Here is an 8,054-nt window from a genome sequence, read left to right on the forward strand (position 1 = left end):
AAAAATTCATAAATTCATAAATACATAATGCGACAGCGACAGAGAGCAGACAGCACATATACTATAGGGCTAATCAATGCAGACAATGTAACCAAAACTGATAGTTAATTTACCGTCTCGGAATGAAACAGTATAGCGGATTTTTCTCATTAAGTCCATGCGGAGACAGAGTCCCCAGTGTGTGGATCCAATACGCTTCTCTCTTCAGAAGCTGATTGTCCCGATTACCTCCCCTAGGTGATAAAGGTACATGGTCTATGCCCATAAAGCGGAGTGATGGTAAGGTATGTCCTGCTTCTAGGAAATGTCTGGCCACCGGGGTAGTGGCAGAGCCACTTAGTATTGCTAATCGAATAGCTGATCGATGTCCTCTCATCCGTTCTCTGAGATCATTAGATGTTTTTCCAATGTAGATCAGACCACATGGACATATGATCCGATATACAACATGAGTTGTGGTACAAGTTATCTTATGGCTAATTTTGTATATTTTTCCAATTCTTGGATGAGGAAATGATTTCCCTGGTATCATATTATTACATGCCATGCAGTTTATACACCGGAAACATCCTAGGTTTTTATTAGGTATCTGTTCCTGTATACGTGTAAATTGATCTGTGTGTACCAGAGAGTCTCTTGAGTTTTTACCCCTTTTGTAGCTTATCACAGGGGGTTGCCTGAATTGAATAGGGAGAGAGGGATCTTTCCTCAAGGTTTCCCAGTTGGCTCGTATCACAGGCGCCACATCCTGGGACTGAGTGTGCAGTATCTGAGGGAAGATAAATCTATCCCCTATCCCCATAGTCGATGACTGAATCGTCCTTGGTTCCTTTGCTTTAGATAGTGCCGTCTGTATGGAATATTTGGAGTACCCTCTTTCAAAGACCTTCTCAGACATATTCAGTATCTGCGCCTCCGCATTCTTTGGGTCTGAATTATTCTGTATTACCCGAGCAAACTGTGCCACAGGTAATGAGTGTTTCAAACTCTGGGGGTGAAAACTAGTGGCATGTAAGATCGTATTCCGATCAGTCGGTTTTGAAAAAAGAGTGTATCCCAGTTTGTTGTTGTCGACATAGATACGTTAGTCCAAGAAATCAATTTGTTGACCATTCAATTGATGTGTGAATTTAATCGGTGATACAAGATTATTCAATTCTTCAACCATCTGATGCAGTTTTGGTTGTCCTCCTGTCCAAATAATCAGAATATCGTCAATGAAGCGAAAATATCTCTGGATGTACTGGCCGTAAACTTGCAAAATATTTTCTGTTTCATATTTGTACATATATGCGTTAGCATACATATGGGCCATAGGTGCCCCCATCGACGTGCCAGTGCGCTGAATATTACAGTGTTGCAGGGGTAGTCCAGCATTTCAGGTTAGGTGCAGAGTCCAGAGTTAGCCAATGCCCAGGCTTGGTAGTAAGCTTGGGGGTAGCAAAAGATCTGGAGACACTTTAAGCAACTCCTCCCCAAAGCCCTGGGACGTCTTGGAGACCTGGCATCTGTGGACCACGAACTCGGGTGCCCTCGGAGGAGGCCACGTTCAGCAGCTCGGGGAATAACGCTGAGATACAGCACTTGAAGCCAAACTTCAGCTTCTACAAGCACCCAACAAAGCCAGAGTCTCATGCAACCAATTTGAATAAGCTGGGCAGTGAGTAGCAGATTATACCGTGACTTACTCACTATTCTTTCCTGTAAGAGGCATTTTTTTTAGTGTATTATCTGTTTTTAACTTTGAGACCTCTCTTTATCATTGTAATAAATCTTTTTGTTGTACTTTTGATGCTAATTGAGCTTATTCACTTTGTTAGAGTACTTCCCTAACCCTAAAATTTAGGTACACTTGGGAAATACTACTACTACTGCATTTGCTTTGCAACCTACACTATTATGTGCTTTTTGTATATCTTTCTCTATATGTGCTGAGAGAAAATCATCTGAAGGATACAGAGTACTAAGTATTATCTTTACCAGCTCCGTATTCTCTCACAATTTGCACATATTATAGGCTTATCACCTAAACAGCCACTTTCCTTAATATACTGCTCCACTCTTTTTTATCATCTTTTCCTTGCAATAAAAAGGAACTTTATTAAATATGGCTCTATATACAAACACACGTCAGCCCCTGTGAGAACAATTGATTGCTGCGAGGAAAGAGAGGCTATGTAGTCAATCAGTATACATAGCACCAAATGGACCTAAGAGTCAAGGTAATGTCAGCCTGTATGAGGCATGAATGGCTATTTAAATGAGTCAAATAAAGCCTGTTGAGTGGCCAGGTGGCCAAATAGGTATATACAATATAGGCGATTAGAGAAAGATTAAAAATGCTATTACCTGTAAAAGACTTGCAAAAAGTTAAACTATCAAAGCCTCTCTCCCTGTTAAGCTTGCTAGACAGACACAGGAGGAAAGATCAGAAGTAAAAATCAAAGTAAGTGAACCAACAAAGCAACATGCTAACCATTAGTGAAAAATAAAGTGCACAGTGATAAAACAAAAAGCAAGAATCCGCGACGCGCGTTTCGGTGCAGAACTACATGCATGTTCGCCACTGACGAAGGTGCAGAATCTCAGAGGACATGTACTTCGCTACAGGTTAATTACTTTATATTTATATTTAGCAATACTACTGTCTATATCTCCAGGAAGCATTGTATGTTCCCCTGTGGCGAACCTGCATGCTCTGTTTTGTTTTGTCTAAGATTAGGGACTATTTTTTCTCAGTATTTTCCTACACTTGTGACAACTGAAAAATAACAGTTTCTATGGAGGATTCTCCATAGACCTCAATGTTGTACTGTTGTGCATGCGAGAGGGTAAAGAGGTGCAGGCGGAAGAAGATGGGTGCACCAGCAAAAATAAGTTCAGGTAAGTAAATCTCAACTTTCCCTGCCCACCTTGGCCACCAGATTCCCAGCAGCGATGTCAATGTTGGAGGTCTTTGCAAATTATGCAAAGACCCCAGAAGGTCACAGAGGCACTTTAGAATTGTATATGTATTTGTGATTCAGGTTTTGCAGAGATTCCATGCATTTGTGACCTTTGCTGTTTAGGCACTTTAGCTATGTGCTTGTTTCTCTATAAGTTTCTACTCCCTCAGTAAGTGCACCTAGGCTAAATATTGTAAGTAACAAACTACTTTTTCAAAGGGAATAATTAGCAATATGTCATATTTAAATTATGCCCCCTCCCACACACCATAACCACAGTTTTGCGGCAGGGGCTAGTTACACCCCAGACACACATTACGGAGTTCCGGGCTGCCTAATGTTAACTCTGTGCAAAACACCAAGAACTGGTGACAGACATTATCAGCTTATTCTCCTTGAATGCAGTGCTAAGAGTTCGCCTGCAAGGGGAAGCTTGATCTCCCTTGCTCTTTCATTCAAGCCCTCCCTGCCACCCCCTCCTATGCTGCTCTATTTTGTCTATTGTTTTTTTTATTATAAATTCCCAACCTTGTGGCATCCATATTCTTTTAGCTTGCCCTAGCCAGGCTCACCAGCACCTGTGGCAAGAGAGAAAATAATAACACAGCAAAACAAACATAAAGGGAATATAGGCAGGAATAACCTATCAATATATTGCGACTACCATGCATAGGCCACAGTCACAAGCCGCTTGTGTCACTGGTCCAGGGGTTTGCTTTATGCCATATCTCCTGTCTGCAGAATTCACTCTGCAATAAGTTAGAACTGTCAGTGATGCATGTTCTATTACCATAGCATTTGAAATATGGCAAGGGGCACAACAAGTGAAAATTCACATAACATAAAGAATCACAGGGTTATTTTCTAAAGTGAGAATTCAGAGTGAACTTCAAATTTAAGGTCAAAATAGCCAAATCAGAAAAATGCTCTGTCAGTTATGCTTTTATTTTGGCTACTCTGGCTATAAATGGACACTTTAGGCACCAAAAGTACTTTAGCTTAATAATGTAAAAAATGTTGGTGAAAAGATCATGTCCCTGTAATTTCACTGTTCAATTATCTGCTATTTAGGAGTAAAATCAGGTTGTTTATACAGCCCTAGCTACACCTTCCTGCATGTGACTTATACAGCCTTTCTAAACACTTCCTGTAAAGACAGATGTAATGTTTAAAGGAACACAAACACCATCTAGCCTCCCTGCCATCCTCCCTTGACCTCGCAAATATAGTAAAATCTCACCTTTATTCCAGTCTGCTGCTGCTGGCTTTGCACCTGATCTGCCTCCTTGGCTGACATCATCAGAAGTGGTGGTCTGAGCCACTCACAATTCTTCCCCATAGGATTGGTTGAGACTGTCAAGGAGGCTGATCAGGGGCCGAGCCAGCACAAGCCAAACACAGCCATTGAATTAATGCTTCTCTATGAGGAAAGCTCAATGTCTCCATACAGAGGGTGGTGACGCTGAATTGCAGTCACAATGTGCAGCACTGCCCCAGGAAGCACCTGTGGTAGCCATCTGAGGAGTGGCCTAGGCTGTAAAGTCAACACTGTCTTTTCTCTGAAAAACAGTGTTTACTGCAAAAAGCCTGAAGGTAAATGATTATACTCACCAGACCAAATACAATATGCTGTAGTTGTTCTGGTGACTATAGTGTCCCTTTAACCCCTTAAGGACACATGACGTGTCTGACACGTCATGATTCCCTTTTATTCCAGAAGTTTGGTCCTTAAGGGGTTAAACTTCCTTTATTGCACAGTTCAATTTAGAATTTATTATATCTGTTAATAGTCTTCTAGACCTTGCAGTAACCTCCTGTGGCTAATAATTTTAAATTTACAGAGTAGAAGATAAAAACGTCTAAAGCAAGGTAATATCTGATTGAAAAGGAAACTTTTTTTCATGCAGGCTGTGTCATTTACAGTCAGAGGAGGTGTGATTAGGACTGCATACATAGAAATAAAAGTGATTTAACTCTTAAACGGCAGAGAATTGAACAGTGAGACTGCAAGGGCATGATCTATACATCAAAACTGCCACATTAAGCTGAAGTTATTTTGTTGACTATAGAATCCCTTTAAATGTGAAATACACTTTTAATTCTTCGTTTGGCAAATAATACTGTTAGTGATTATCCACTAAATTAGAAATATTCAGGCATTGATCGGGAAATCGCAAATCACACTATTTATCCAATTGAACTAGTCGTCCTGAAATTAGCATGTTCCTGGTAATTTCACCATTTAGTAAACTGCCCTCCTATATGCATTTTGTTTTTAAACTCTTTATTTTTCATGTGCTCAGATTCACAACAAGCACGCAGAGCCACGGCAGCTTCTGCACGCATTTTCATAACATTTTGCAGTTTAGACAGCACATTTTTTTTATAGATAACATGAGGAATACAGGCAGTTAAACATAAAGGTAGTATAGTGTAGCATGCTAGACTGAACGTGCATTTAACATGGCTAGTAGCGCTGGGGTTTGTAAGTCTAAGGCATTGCATTATTAAGAACGACAGCTGTTGTGGTTAGGGTGTGATTTGCACGTTATCACCTGTTACGACATGTCAGCAGCCCTACCGCTAGTGTTAATTCAAACTGAAGGTGTCCCATGAGACAAGACTGGTCAATAACAAGATACATAAGCAGGTATAGTAAATATAGTAGATATATGTATGAGGGACCATGGTTATAGACTCTTCGGGAGGTGAAATAACAGCATTTTTAAACCAATTGTTACTTTATGAATAGCTGGCTTGTGGAGAGCAGTTCATATGAGTAACGGCATAATGTGGAAGTCTATTTATAGCAAGACATGCCTGGCAGACTCCGCACTCCTGCTTGTGCTTATCCGATCCCTTCTGGGCGCCTGGTACATACCCCAGGGGCCTCCATCACACGTTACATCAGAGGCAAGTGTCCTGCGAAGCGCCAGGTTACCGGCTTATGGTGGGGTAAGTTTGTTTCGTCGGGTGGTCGGCACCGTCCCGATGGGCTGGGCGCCATATATCCAGTGCGGTTTTGACGCGGCTTGAAGCGGAGGCGGGTGCTTGTCTTGAGGCAGGCTCTGCGTGTCCGTTTGTGTCTCCGATCCCTCCTTCGGCGCCTTTTGAGGGGACTTCTAGTGACTGTTGGTCTGTGTCCGCCCCTTGGACCTGTGGGTGCCGGGGGTAGTGGCGCGGGATTAGACCGCTTGACGTTAGCTGTGGTCAGCGCCCTCTCCGAGATCCCGGCCCAGAAGGCAGCAAGGATAGCGTCCAGCTTGATCAGTGTGTTATTCAGCTGCTCCCCGCAGTCCCCCCTGTTTGCCGGCTTGCTCGTTGCATCCGCCATTTTGGGGTCGGTGACTCTAGGAGCTTGTAGTCCCTGGGATGTGTGTCAGTGGAGGGCAGGGCCGCCACCAGAAATTTTGGGGCCCCTAACTCAGCTCAGGGTCTGGGCCTCCTGGGGCCCGCCTTCAATCTCGCCCACAGGGTCTGCCTCCAAATCCCACCCACAGGAATACACACACAGACACAAAAACACACACTGATACAAAAGGACACAGACACACACACACACACAAAGATACATACTAACAGACACACATACTGAAACAGAAATACACGCATATAGGCATATGTACTGACACACACATACTGAGACATACACACATATACAGACACAGGCATACATAGTGACAGATAGACACATACTAACATACATACAGACACACATGCATGAGAACTTACACATACATACACACACACACCGACATTACATACATACACACAGACATACATTCATTCATACTGGCATACATACATATATACATACAGACATACTGACATACACACAGACATTCTGACATACACACAGACATACTGACATACACACAGACATTCTGACATACACACAGACATTCTGACATACAGACAGATATACTGACATACACACAGACATACAGACATACACACAGACATTCTGACATACATACAGACATACTGACATACACACAGACATACTGACATAAACACAGACATACTGACATACACACAGACATACATACAGACATACTGACATACACACAAACATACTGACATAAACACAGACATACTGACATACACACATACATTCTGACATACACACAGACATACTGACATACACACAGACATTCTGACATACACACAGACATACTGACATACATACAGACATACACACAGACATTCTGACATACATACATACAGACATTCAGACATACATACTGACATACATACAGACATACAGACATACTGACATACGCACAGACATTCTGACATACATACAGACATACTGACATACATACAGACATACTGACATACACACAGACATTCTGACATTCATACAGACATACTGACATACATACAGACATACAGACATACTGACATATGCACAGACATTCTGACATACATACAGACATACTGACATACATACAGACATACTGACATACACACAGACATTCTGACATTCATACAGACATACTGACATACATACAGACATACTGACATAAACACAGACATACTGACATACACACAGACATACTGACATACACACAGACATTCTGACATACACACAGACATACTGACATACATACAGACATACTGACATACACACAGACATTCTGACATACATACAGACATACTGACATACACACAGACATACTGACATAAACACAGACATACTGACATACACACAGACATTCTGACATACACACAGACATTCTGACATACATACAGACATACTGACATACAGACATACAGACATTCTGACATAGATACATACTAACATACACAAACAAAGCAAATTTTTCTTACCTTTTTTTGTAGGTGGAAGGCTGTGGCTGATGGGAGTCGGCGTGGCTCCAGCGGCGGTTGTCTTTCTTCCCTCCCGCGCGGCGCTGATGGGAGGGGAGGGGAGGGAGCTGGGAGGAAGTGGTGGCCACTTCCTCCCAGCAGTACTTTGCGGCTGAGATTATTTAAAGGGGCCCGGTCGCGCTATGGCACGGCCGCAGCGCTGACCGGGCCCCTAAAGATACAGGGCCCATCGGGTGGCCCTAAGTGAGTGGTCTACCCTATGTGCCCCATTAACGT

This window comes from Pelobates fuscus, chromosome 4 (assembly GCF_036172605.1).
Source record: "Pelobates fuscus isolate aPelFus1 chromosome 4, aPelFus1.pri, whole genome shotgun sequence".
NCBI lineage: Eukaryota > Metazoa > Chordata > Amphibia > Anura > Pelobatidae > Pelobates > Pelobates fuscus.